Source organism: Neopsephotus bourkii, unplaced genomic scaffold (assembly GCF_033783945.1).
Source record: "Neopsephotus bourkii isolate Nb327-2 ecotype Australia unplaced genomic scaffold, CSIRO-AGI_Nbou_v1 NB_1423, whole genome shotgun sequence".
Lineage (NCBI taxonomy): Eukaryota > Metazoa > Chordata > Aves > Psittaciformes > Psittacidae > Neopsephotus > Neopsephotus bourkii.
In genome coordinates, this window is record NW_026901900.1 from 3166247 (window position 1) to 3180039 (window position 13793).

The 13793-nt window shown below is 43.4% G+C and overlaps 1 long non-coding RNA gene across 1 annotated transcript; it reads left to right on the top strand.

Annotated features, from left to right (window-relative positions):
- The first annotated feature begins 3781 nt into the window (after positions 1-3781).
- LOC133220175 (uncharacterized) lies at positions 3782-5460 on the top strand. The gene is made up of 2 exons (XR_009727657.1): positions 3782-4073; positions 4635-5460. It is a non-coding gene; the product is annotated as an uncharacterized LOC133220175 (long non-coding RNA).
- Positions 5461-13793: the final 8333 nt, after the last annotated feature.

A 13793-nucleotide genomic window follows, 5' to 3' on the forward strand; every position in this document is an offset into this window, starting at 1 on the left:
CTATACATGCTGAATTCCTGCATGGTGTCTTACATTTCTATTCCTCTTTATCATTCAACTAGGGAAATATACTACTTTATGAAGACTGAGGAACAGATACTTAAGGTTAGATGCATCCTGATTATGAATGGCTTCCAGCGTGCCCAGCTTTAAATGGGTAAGTCTTGATTTTCAAAAATGTGGCTGTTTGCAGCTTAGGTGAAGTAACATCAGTTTTCTAGAGCTAGGTGGTCAAACACTGGAAATAAGAAGATCCTTTTGAAAACTGGTGACTAAATGATTTGCTTATCTCCACAATATAGATAAATTTAAGGTCCCTGTCTGCTTCGTTTTCTGACCTCCCCTTATTCAGTACTGCTACCTGCGCGGTCAGAGAATAGAAGCTAAAGTAAATCTTCAATTTTGTGAAGTCAGTGGTAAAATTGTTAACTCTAATACAAGAAGCATTCCATCCGTGAAAGTCGTAAGAGTGAAAAATAGAAAAATGAGCAGTTGTATAGATTTAGAAATTTACAACAAATACGCGCAAGGAAACATTGTTAAGCATTAAAAAACAGATGAGCACAAGACCAGGAGATTCAGTCAAAAATTACTCTGCCATACAGGTTTTAAATCATAGTTTGAAAAATGCCTTGAGATCTTAGATTACCTTTGAGGACTAGATTTTTTTTCCATCTGTCTCACTTTAAATTCCACCCCAAAACCCAAGAATGTACAGTAAAATTAAAACACGCTTTGACAACCTTACGATTTTACCTTCTAATGCACCATGATATAACTTCCATGATAACTCTCAAATCTTAGAGTATAATCTGACAAGACTTGCTATATTTCATGTTACCCCATGCCAGACATCCCTTTTAAAGGGACCATCAGCTGGAAGCCCTCGGAGCATGAAATCAGGTGATGTGTCTAGTGCAGCAGGAAGCAGGAATAGCAGAGAGTTTTAACTTCCGTTCATCTTGAGATGGAAGTGTTCTGGGGTTTTCCCCATGATCTTTCAGGGTGCCATAAAGGGATCATTTCCACAGCAGTACTTTTGAGGAGGGGAAATTAAGGACAACACAACCCAGCCTAGGTGCCTTTTATGATGTTAAATTCAAGTGCTGGACCTGAATAACAGTCAGCTATCCTTACTGCTGGGAATGAGCTTCCTGGAAAATGACGTGAGGCCCAGGAGTTGTCAGCTACTTACCAGCATGACAATGAATTGTAGAAGATGTCAGACCTACCATGAATGAGAGAGATATGTCTCACAGGCTTTAGTAAGTATCAAACTAGCAGAGCTTGAGATGTATGTATAAAAGGAAAAAGGTGAGAGTTGTTACAAGAACATCATATTGCAGCATACTTAATTATTGTCTAGAAAAGGGGCTTTCCGAAAACTTGAGAGTTGTAGGATTGATCCCCCAGTTCAGGATAGAGTGAGTTGACTTGGAATTCTGCCAGTATAAACCACAGCATTAGCAGTAATGTTGAAGTCTGCTTGGAAAACATGCTTGGCATTTTCAGAGCTTTAGGAAGTAAGACAAGTTCTTTGTGCTTAATTCAAAGTTTTGACACAGGACTGCTCCCTATTAAAGGCTTCAGAAGAATCTAAAAAACAACACAACCTTTTCATTTAAAAAAAAAATGAAGCCTTGATGCAAAGTGCAAAGGAAATGGTTTGAAATAGATATAAAAGAATCATACTTAAAAAGACCTGTTTTTAAAATGCAGAGGAGAAACAAACATGTTTGATAATATCATAAAGCTTATAGTCCTCTATATAGCCTGTGTAGTCATCTGTGTAGCCCTCTACAATGAAATCCCTTTAAAAAAAAGTTCAGCAATGATGGGTTTTGTGCCTTGGCTACTGGTTTGTGTTTCCTAGCTTTGTGTAGTGTCTCAGCATTCTCTCATTCTTTCGTCTGTAAGAAACATAAGACACAAACTGTTTCAGTGTTCCCTCGGGGCACATAGTATTTAACATAGAAGCCAGAATTGCTTTGTAAAATAGCAAATGCTCAACTATTATTGGACATAATCAAATCCTTATTGTGTACATTTATACTCTTCACATGCCCAGGCTAGTAACATTTTAAGAGCCTAATGCAGTGTGTTGTGTAAGGCCACTTATCTTCTTCTTTGGCATTAACGCAGCCATCCTGCATTTCCTTAAGCTATCTAAAAGGGCTTTGCCACTATGTCACAGCCACATCAGCTCGTGCTGCATCAAATTGCTAAGTAGAGTGTGTTTGACAGACAATAGCGTTCTCTCTTGATCAGACCCAAGAGAGAGGAACTTGATTCAAGGGCCTATGAATACTAAGTAGGACCAGTATTCCTAGGAGCTGTTAATCAGCATGTTATTTTTGTGGTGAGCATGCTGGGATTATTGGTAGTGAGCATGCTGGGTACACTGCTGTAATTTTTCTTCTTTTGCTTAAGATCTTGGAAACCTGTTACTGTAGGAATGTTAAGCTTACTTTCAAGAATCAGTAAGTGTCTAGTGTCAAGGTGGTCATGAAAATGAATACTAAATATGTTCTGACAAGCCCTTACCTACCTTTCTTATAGTCAGTTCTTTCTGGCCATTTGTTTGCTGTGCAAAGGCACATAGATTAGTTTTTAAAAGCAAATTCAGAAATACTTTATCTGGTGTTACAAAGCTGACTTCCCCAAAAGCCTGACAGCAGAAAGAGAGGTCTCATTCTTCTTTCTTCTCAAGACCACAAAAACTTTGCACCGTCTGGCATGTATTTCCCCTTATAGAACAGTGACCTCACCTGTAAGATCAGTTACTTTAACTTAACCACACTGCTGCAAAGCATTAAAAAAAATGGTGCTGCAAGTTTCTTTTCTATGTCTGAGTGAACAAAAAGCAACCCCAACACACAAAAAGAATCTGGATAGAGTGGCTGCAGCTACAGACTTTAAAAAATATATAACTGTTTTAATAATTAAATGTATGGGTACAAGAAGATCCGCTTCAATATATTGCATTCATTCACCAGGCTCCAAGTCGTGCTTACAGTTTTGTATTTCTCAGGAGGGAAATCAAAACTATTATATAATTCTGCAGGAACAGATAAAAACTCCCTTAACAATGTTTTGCCGTGGATAATACTTTGCAGTGCTGTTTCAAAGACAGTCTGTATCTTGTTAGCTTATTAGAAAAATAACACCACAACACAACAAAAACCAAAACCCACCAAACCCCCCTTACATTATCCCAGTGTGTTCCATTAGTGAAAAGGCTAAGGAAACAAAACAAAGCAAAACAAAACAAAACCAACAAGAAAATCAAAGGCCAGCTTTCCTATGAAATTCCTGAAATCCCCCAGTGCTATTTGTAATGAAAGTAGGTAACTAATGAGCATGTGATAATACTTTGGTTTGCTGCTTTTTTCTCTCCAGTATCCTGTCATAAGTAATGGTTTAGAGGAGAAATCCTTTGTGAATTACAGAAATCTGCATTTTTGCAAGAGAATCCAAAACTGTTCATTTATGTTTATCATTTATGGAGCTATGTTGCTCTGTAATGGCGTAATTTCTATCTTCCTACAACAAACAGCAAAAGATCTAGTTAATAAACTCCATGAGAATGGATCTCAGAAAAGAAAATGAAAATTCTCTGTCTTTTGAGACTGTCAAATAAAAGGATATTAGTGAATATGTTTTAAATGCTGTTCTGTATTTGTTCATTTTTGCTTTTTAAGACAATTTGATAACAGGGAAGAGTAAATGGGGGGTTTTTCCCTCAGACTTCAGTACGTTCTGTGCTCCATTTTTATTTTTTCAGTTTTCCTATGCAGGTCACCTTACTGCCAGTAGCATGTGACTGTGGGATGTGATTCTGCACCCAGTTTACATCTGTGTTTGCAAGCTAACCGGGGCCAGAACTGGGCTGAAGCAAAGGTGTGCTGTTGTCTACACTGTATGCAGCTCTGGGAACACTGGCACGGTTTTGCCTGCGCCAACAAGCACCATCCCAGAAGATGCCTGGGCCCTGAGAGCATTTCTCTGCCTTCTTGCAGTTCAGCTTCAGGACTGAAGAACAGATCCTGACTGTTCTCTCTTCTGGTTCAGAGGTAGCCACTAAAGCTTGCCAAGAGAAGTCATTTACCTGTGTACAGTTCTACTTTCCAGCTGTTTGCCACCAAAAGCCACTGCTCACATTAGCTATATAAAGCTCTACTTAATGTTTAGGTCTGGATAATATTTGTAGCCAGTTTCTCCCTGTGTAGTGTTTAACTGGAGCTTTTCTTGAACAAGGACTAAATAAAAACGAGAAAGAACTTTCACAGTCTGAGGTTTGAGCCTGTTTCCAGGGGGTCCTTTGAGAGCCTTTACAATTACTTCCCTTAATCTGGGCTCCTGAGTTTAGCTATTAATCTTCCTTTATAAATAAATCACTGTTGTTCACTAACTGTTTTTTGTTAGCATTCCTCCAATTTTTCTATACTTTCATGGTAATGAATTTAATGCAATATTCTTCATGTGATCTTACAAGCATAATGAGACAATTGAAGTGCTAGGATTACAGCTAAAACCAGCTTAAATGCAACTGTTCGTCTTTTGTAACAACAAAATTAATGAATACAAAGATTAACTTCTCACTAATTTTCATTCTTCTCTTTTTCCTTAAACAGCCATTCCCAATAGGTGTTCTGTTGGAAAAGCAAGGGTTCCAAGGAGGATGTACAAATTAAAAAGGTGACTCAGGAGCAGATGAGAGACAGCCCATCATTACAGGGAAGAGCTTCACAGTCCTCCCATTCATCCCAGCTGCTTCCAGGTCTGGATAGAGAATAACAAACTAAACCCTGCCTTCTGTTTTTGTATAAGGCACTCTGATGCAAAGTGCTTGTGGGTGGATAATAGAAAAACCAAGAAGAGTGATGAGATCTTACTGATCAATGCTGCCAAGCAGCAATGAGCATAAAGGTCAGAAGGGTTTTTAATCCACTGGGATTTAATGGCACTACGCACTTTTTCTGCAACCAGCTTCTGTCCTAAATAAACAGTCTGGAGAATGGAAGTAGGTTTGATAGGAGGGGTATGGCAGCTCTGAACTTCATAAAGAGTTAAAATGCTCAGATAACACTGTGCTGTGTCATGTATCTCATATGGATCAGAAGACACTCATGGGAAGTGAATGCCTGATGACAGCCAAATTGCTCAAACCATGTTGGAGGAGAGGAGGTTATTATAGGAAAAAGAGTAAAGAATAAAACTCCCTTTGGGGAGTCCTCACACACAGTGAAAATTAAGTTTTCTAGACAAAACTGCCAGAGACATGATGGACTGGCAGAAAGGGAATGTGTGTTTGGGATTGATATGCTGCTGCGGTTAATATCCTTTTTCTTTGGAAATGTGTGAGACCTTTAGCAATCACTGCAGGCCAGGACTTTGTTATGGCTGAGAAATAAAATTATAGGATTATTTTTCAAAACATAATAGATTTTTCAGTCTTGATTGTATGTAGCAATTCTTTTGTGATCCTGCAACCAGAACCTGTTTACTGACTCATTTCCTCCCCTTTTATTGATACACAATTATACATTAACATTATGTGTTGATACAGATACAACATTATATGTTGATACACAAATATCTAGCGAATTGCGCGCTCTGCTGTTTGTAGGGCTGTTTCACAGTTTTTGTTTGGTGTAGCTTTTGCAATGAACTTTGTATTTCTTCTGAAGCATAAAATTTGACATGACATATGGCAAATAGACTGAGGTAAAATAGAAGGGCAGGTTTGGTGTGGAGCTTTAACGTTTGCAACTTAGTCAAGATTTCTCCTGTAAGTGGTTAAAGAGTTTGCAGTGGTAGCCATGGTATGTAGGAGTCTCCTCCCAGCATCTCCAGTCACAAAACTCTCTGGGGTAGCTCAGAGAGATGAGGGGCAACACAGGCAAATCTGGGGGCTACCTTGAACAGGAGGATGAAAAATTATAGAAGATGCCAAATTATGGAGGAATGGGGGAAGTTGTGAGCATTGACAAGAAAGAGGTCCTTTCTTCCTGAGGATGCAGAAGGAAAAAGTAGAAGATTCATCTAAAACAGAGCAAAAGAAGTCAGGCTATCCATAGCTGTTTTTCAAGGGAAAAAAAACCCTACAGTTGAAATCTCCATTCTTAATAAGCACTGCTGTCTCACAGGAGCTCGTTTAGAAACCACCTCCTGGCTAGAGTTTTGATTAGTAATTATGAGCAGGTTTCCTTTCACTGACAGCTTTCCAGGGAGAAAGGCAAAACACTGACTTGAATCCACTGGTAAATCCCACCCCTTATGAAGCTAGTAATGAATCGTGATTTCTCTTTCATTGTATCAGCACTACTCACACAGTGTTCCTAATGCCCCAAACAGTAATGATGCACATATTCCATACTGTGAGATCTTTGCATCCAAAATTACTTGCTTAAGAATAAAATGGTCCCAGAAACGTTAGTTTTGACATGTAAAACAGAGAAGATTATTTCTTGACATGACATGCAGCAAAGGTTTTGTGACAAATAAAGGAATATTTTTACTCTTCCTCCTGCTTCAAGTGTGACTCTGCACATGTAACAGCCATTCAGAGAATAATACAGATTCATTTATAGTAATGTGATAGAATTTAAAACTGTTCTCACATATTCCCTTTTAATTTAAGAGAGCTGTTCCCATGAGGCATACTTGTGTGATAACATACTTGTATTTTTGGTTCTGATGAAGAATGGAACTTGCTACGTTCTGGCTTGTTCTGCCCACAGGTGAAGGTGCTTAAAGGAGAACCCCTGAATTCTTTAACACAGTACCAACAGACACTTATGTTCACACTGTGCTTTTATTACTATTAAGGTATAGTCAGTAATTTCATGTCAATACATGAAACACTCATCAGATTTAATATTCTGATATTGAATTAATGAAAGACAACACGCATGAAAGTGTACCAGGTCATTCTTCCACAGTGTGTTTCACAGTAGAACTCCAATTTCACATCTGTATTTTGAACTGTGTGAACTCCACTGAGTTTGAAAGAAGAAGGTGTTTATGAAGAAGTATTTTTCAGTGATTGTAAGACCAGCCCAGTGGGATTCAGGATGTTTACCTTCCAACATAGTCCTAGTCAGGAACAGAACAAGTTTTTCCTTTTTTCCTAGTAATTGTGGGTTTTTTTCTAATAATTTCCATTAAGCCCTTGATACGTTGATTTATTACGTATATTGCTGCTCTACCTCTTGATGAACCACACTTTTGTCCAGTTGCCATGGCAGTAAATGTTGGAGCTGAGACTTCAGACTGGTCAGATGGACTAGAAGTTATCACAGCCTGTTTGTTTCTCCTGCTCTGTCAGGCTTCCACCCAGATGAAGCCAGACACCCAACTGTGCGAGTACTCATCAGCTCCTACACAGAGTCAGTCCAGTTTAGCAGCTTGCAGCATCAGTTTAGGCTAAATGACCTGGTTTTCCAATGGCACAGATGCAGTGGACTCATGCTAAACGTGATGATGTGAGCAGACAGAACAGTTTGGAAGTGATACCTTCCTAATTTTTTTTCACCTTAAAGAGACTCACTGATGAGGTAACTACACTCAGGGCATTTTGGTTCTCTTCTCGACTTGTCACAGGATTTAGGGGAAGAAATCCAGGTGAATTTGAAACAGCTATGAGAACAGCAGCTTAAAGATATTTCTGGAATATACCATATTTACACCTTCTGTTATGCTAGCATTATTTTCCTTCTTTCTCATGTGAGCTATCTTCACAGAATAAAATACCACCTCAAGGTAAATCACACAGCTTGTTATTAAAGCTGATCTATCAGAGCATCGCATCCAAGCCAGTGCTAAGCAATCTAGCAAGCAGAGGAAATGGTGAGTCATTATTAAACTTCTGAGTAGCTGGTTCCTAAATCCTATATAATCACTTTTTCTGAGCTGACTTGGGAAAATCTTTTAAAGCTGACTCATTCTGTTTGGCATCCACTGTAGCCCAGTGTGACAGATAAGATTTACCTTTCCCCAGGTGACTTCCCAGAGCTCTTGCTTCTCAGCTGGTGGCTGAGAAAGTTTGTAGCAGTGCATTTCAAATTAGAGTCAGATTTAAGTTCTCCGAAGGCACCTGAATTGAAGCAGAGATTAGGCACATAAAACCAAAATCACAGTTCAAACCCCTGTGTAATTCCCTAATTCTGGGATTACTGAAACACCCTGGGTACCTAGCTTATTTATTTCAAAACTTCCCATGCTTCTGCACATGGACCTGATCTGAACAGCCCAAAGACTAACAAGGATCTGGAACTGGGGTGGTTTTGCTCCTAACTTCCCCATGGAGTCTGCTTCAGCAGCCCTCCTAGATACCTAATCCCCTAGTCAAAGATTCATCAGTGCAAAGTAAAAGAAAAGAAGCAAGCTGAAAGCCTGATGGGGGCTAGTCCAGTGCAGTGAGGTCCTGGGGTCACAGAGGACGTCTCTTTCATGCCAGATCAGTTCCCTGAGCTTCTCTCCTGAGCTGCAGGCTCCAAGCTGGTGCATGTGTGCATCTCCCAGGGTGGGCAGCGTTTCGGACTACAAGCAGGGTAGGCTTCAGGATGCCAGAGCCTAGCTCCAGCTCAAGCTCCCAGAGGTCTGGTCCCTGGAGCGGGAAAGGGGTCTGGGGTTTGCAGAGCCTTTCATCTGCGACTGAGCTTCTCCTCAGGCAAAACTGGAGTCTGGAAAGTCAGAAACTAGAAGTAGTATGACAAGAGAGCTCTTCAAAGCTGTCTAAAGCAATTATTTTATGTCATTTTGCTGTAAGATTAAGATGTATTTTTCGCCTTGGAATCACTTAGAATGACAGTTACATTTTTACTTGGCATAGCTTTGGGATATTTCCCAGTTCCAGAACAGAATTGTTTACCTTGTTAATCTGGGGGGTTTTGACATTTTTGGTGACCATCCCTCATGTTTCTCCTCAGACCCTTTACTATCAGCAGACCTAGCAGGGTATGCTCCCAAAGGATGCTGTACTTTTACATCAGTGACTAGTGGTGCAGAATCAAAAAGCCTAATTGGTCTTAAATATTCACATAAAATAGAGGACAGTGTAAACAACAGGAGCCTAAATGTGCTGGAATGACTGCATTGGTTCTTCGTTAGTGTATTGTGAACACCACACTACCACTTACTCATCTGTAACACTGACATCTTTGCAATCTGAGTGTCCCTCTTTTTACTCCCTTCTCATCCTTGACTTTACAGATTCCTGCTTGTCACAGAATTTGTATCTAGGGTTTTTCCTTCCTCTTTCATTTAAAATAGAGGTTGCAAGCACTCAGCAGCTGACATGGTTGGTCTTTTATTTAAGCCATCATTGTTATATTAACAAATGAGAGAGTTTTCTTCTAAGTGCTTTCATCAGACTTCTGCTAGCTCAGAGACAGTTTCTCCCAAAATTCACAGGGCTTGTGAAGATGAATAAAGCTCATGATTGCTCAGTTCTCTGTGGGCATAGCAGATCTCTGCTTCAAAGATAACCACCTAAACCATATATTTAATGCAGTGCAACTTCTATTTCGAGATGCTTTTTATGTATTTCATGATCTTCTGCTACAGTATTATTAAGAGAAGAAAGCCTAGTTTGTTATTGTCTTCCAACAGATGAATCATTACCTGAGGTTTTTCATAGAATCACTGAATCACAGAATGGTTTGAGTTGGAAGGGATCTTAAAGATCATCCAGTTCCAACCCCCTTGTCATGGTCAGGGACATCTTCCACCAGACCAGCTTGCTCCAAGCCCCATGCAGCCTGGCCTTGAACACTTTCAGGGATGGGCAACCACAGCTTATCTCCACCCTCACAGTCAAAAACTTCTTCCTAATACCAAATCTAAATCTCCCCTCTTTCAGTTTAGAGCCATTCCCCCTTGTTCTGTCCCTACATGGCCTTATCAAAAGTCGCCCTCCAGATTTCTTGTAGACCCCCTTTAGGTACTGAAAGCTGCTATAAGGTATTCCCTGAGCCTTCCCACAGTCAGGGGTTTGGGTATCTAGAACATGGGACTCAGTCTGGAAGGCCAGGTCTACTGGGGGCTGGTGAAGCTGCTGGAGCAGTTTTGGTAGGAGGCTTGCCAGACTGGTCAAGGATGCTTTAAACTAGATGTGTTGGGGGAGGGGGGCATCATTCCATCCCAACACTCCCAGTCGGTTGCCAGCACCTATAATAAATGCTCAGAGCAATGTAGACATATTCCAGCCTCTCCAGCCAATGAGCCAGCTTCATTTGGAGCTCGGCTCAGATGCCTCTATACAAATGCCCATAGCATGGGGAACAAACAAGAGGAATTAGAGATGTGTGCACGTCTACGGGGGTATGATACTATAGGCATCGCAGAAACATGGTGGGATGGCTCCTGTGACTGGAGTGTTGGAATGGAAGGTTACAGGCTTTTTAGAAAAGACAGGCCCGGCAGATGGGGAGGGGGAGTTGCTATTTACGTTAGGGATAGGCTGGAGAGTATGGAGCTCTGTCTGGGGACTGGTGAGCAGTTAACAGAGAGCTTGTGGGTCAGGGTTAAAGGGAAAACAGCGATGGGAGACATTACTGTGGGGATCTGTTACAGACCGACTGGTCAAGAGGAATCTGTGGATGAAGCACTCTACAGACAGATAGGAACAGCCTCATGCTTGCAGGCCCTCGTTCTCATGGGTGACTTCAACCACCCTGACATCTGTTGGAATGATGGTATGGCTCAGCACAAGCAACCCAGGAGGTTCCTTGATTGTGTGGAACACAACTTCCTTCTGCAAGTAATAGAGGAGCCAACAAGGAGAGGTGCCATGCTTGACCTCGAGCTCACCAACAGGGAAGGGCTCGTTGGAAATGTGATGCTCCAGGGCAGCCTTGGATGCAGCAATCACAAGATGATTGAGTTTCAGATCCTCAGGACAGAGAAGAGCGTGCAGCAAGCTCACTGCAGCGGACTTCAAAAGAGGAGACTTTGGCCTCTTGAGGAACCTGCTTAGTAAGGTTCCATGGGATATAGCCCTAGAGGGCAGGGGGCCCAAGGCTGTTGGTTGATATTCAAGGATCACCTACTGCAAGCTCAGGAGTGTTGCATCCCAACTAGGAGGAAGAGCAGCAGGAGGGCCAGGAGACCTCCTTGGATGGATAAGGAGCTCCTGAGGAAAATTCCAATGAAAAAAGAGGCTTACAAAAGGTGAAAGCAAGGACAGGCGGCCTGGGAGGAGTACAGGGATGTTGTCCGGGAAGCTAGGGACCAGGTTAGGAAAGCTAAGGCCCAGTTAGAATTAAACTTGGCTAGGGATGTTAAGGATAACAGGAAGGGATTCTATAGGTACATAGTGAATAAAAGACAGACTAGGGACAACGTAGGCCCCCTCCGGAAGCTATCAGGAGAACTGGCTACACAGGATTTGGAGAAGGCTGAGGTTCTGAATGACTTCTTTGCCTCGGTCTTCACTGGCAAAGGCTCTGACCACACCACCCAAGTCTTGGAAGGCAGACACAAGGACTGTGAGAATGAAGACCTTGGACCCACTGTAGGAGAGGAACTGGTTCGAGACCATCTTGAGAACCTGAACGTGCACAAGTCCATGGGTCCTGATGAAATCCATCCACGGGTCCTGAAGGAGCTGGCGAATAAAGTTGCTAAGCTGCTGGCCATCATATTTGAGAAATCATGGCAGTCAGATGAAGTTCCAATGACTGGAAAAAGGGAAATATAACCCCCATTTTCAAGAAGGGGAAAATGGATGACCTGGGGAATTACAGACCAGTCAGTCTCACCTCTGTGCCTGGCAAAATCTTGGAGCAGATTCTCCTGGAAGGCATGCTAAGGCACATGAAAAACAACAAGGTGCTTGGTGACAGCCAGCATGGCTTCACTAAGGGGAAATCCTGCCTGACCAATTTGGTGGCCTTCTATGATGGGGCTACAGAACTGATGGACAGGGGTAGAGCAGTTGATGTCATCTACCTGGACTTGTGTAAAGCGTTCAACACTGTCCCACACGACATCCTTGTCTCTAAATTGGAGAGACATCAATTTGATGAATGGACCACTCGGTGGATAAAGAACTGGCTGGATGGCCGCACACAAAGAGTTGTGGTCAATGGCTCAATGTCCAGCTGGAGACCAGTAACGAGTGGTGTCCCTCAGGGATCGGTGTTGGGACCGGTCTTGTTTAACATCTTGGTCGCTGACATGGACAGTGGGATTGAGTGCGCCCTCAGCAAGTTTGCCGATGACACCAAGCTGTGTGGTTCGGTTGATACGCTGGAGGGAAGGAATGCCATCCAGAGGGACCTTGACACGCTTGTGAGCTGGGCTGATGCCAACCTCATGAAGTTTAACCATGCCAAGTGCAAGGTCCTACACCTGGGTCGGAGCAATCCCAGGCACAGCTACAGGCTGGGCAGAGAAGAGATTCAGAGCAGCCCTGCGGAGAAGGACTTGGGGGTGTTGGTCAATGAGAAAATGAACATGAGCCGGCTTCAGTGTGCGCTCGCAGCCCAGAAAGCCAACCGTATCCTGGGCTGCATCAAAAGGAGCGTGACCAGCAGGTCGAAGGAGATGATCCTGCCCCTCTACTCTGCTCTTGTGAGACCTCACTTGGAGTATTGTGTGCAGTTCTGGCGTCCTCAACATAAAAAGGACATGGAACTGTTGGAACAAGTCCAGAGGAGGGCCACGAGGATGATCAGGGGACTGGAGCACCTCCCATATGAAGATAAGCTGAGAAAGTTGGGACTGTTCAGCCTGGAGAAGAGAAGGCTGCGTGGAGACCTCATAGCAGCCTTCCAGTATCTGAAGGGGGGCTATAGGGATGCTGGGGAGGGACTCTTCATTAAGGACTGTAGTGACAGGACAAGGGGTAACGGGTTCAGACTTAAACAGGGGAAGTTTAGATTGGATATAAGGAAGAAGTTCTTTACTGTTAGGGTGGTGAGGCAGTGGAATGGGTTGCCCAGGGAGATTGTGAATGCTCCATCTCTGGCAGTGTTCAAGGCCAGGTTGGACAGAGCCTTGGGTGGCATGGTTTAGTGTGAGGTGTCCCTGCCCATGGCAGGGGGTTGGAACTGGATGAGCTTCAGGTCCTTTCCAACCCTAACTATTCTGTGATTCTATGAAAGCCCCTGGGGAAAGCACAGCTGTGTGGGCTGAGCAGGGCAGGTGCCTGGCTCTGTGCCTGTGGTGCTGCCTCCTGCTCGTCACAGGCAGGAGAAGCTGGTGCCGGTGCCTCCTCCTCTTGTGACACAGGAGTGAGAGGTATGCGGTACTCCTCTTCCTCTGCAGCTCTACCCAGTGCAGAAGTTGCCAGTTTGGTGCCTGTGGGTCTGGCTGGGACAGGAGTTGTGCTCAGCAGGTCTCTGGCTGCCTCTGCTGTTGCATCTACGCTCGTGCTGGTGGGACAGCTGAATCCCGCCTGGGGATCTGCCTGTGGGCCCTGGAAGAGCTCTGGGACTGAGGAGTTGACCCAGATGTTGTGTGCAGTGATGACTTTCACTTGGGACAACACTTTAGCAATGACCTCTTCCCACTCTTCCTCCTCTTTGGCCATTGCCACATCCAGGCCCTGGTGTTCCACTAGCTGCTGGCTGGCTCCCTGGACCACAGCCAGAGACGTGATCAGGACCTGCCCACTGTTCTCGGTGTCCCTGTCCATTTCTGCTACAGCCATGAACGCCTCCTCAGGAGAGGCCCCGGGACAGCGTTCGCTGCAGGTGGCAGCAGGAACCTGCCCGGTTCCAGCTCTGCATCCCCCGCAGGCACTGATTGCCACTTGCAGAGCCAGGAGCGGCCCCACGGCGGCG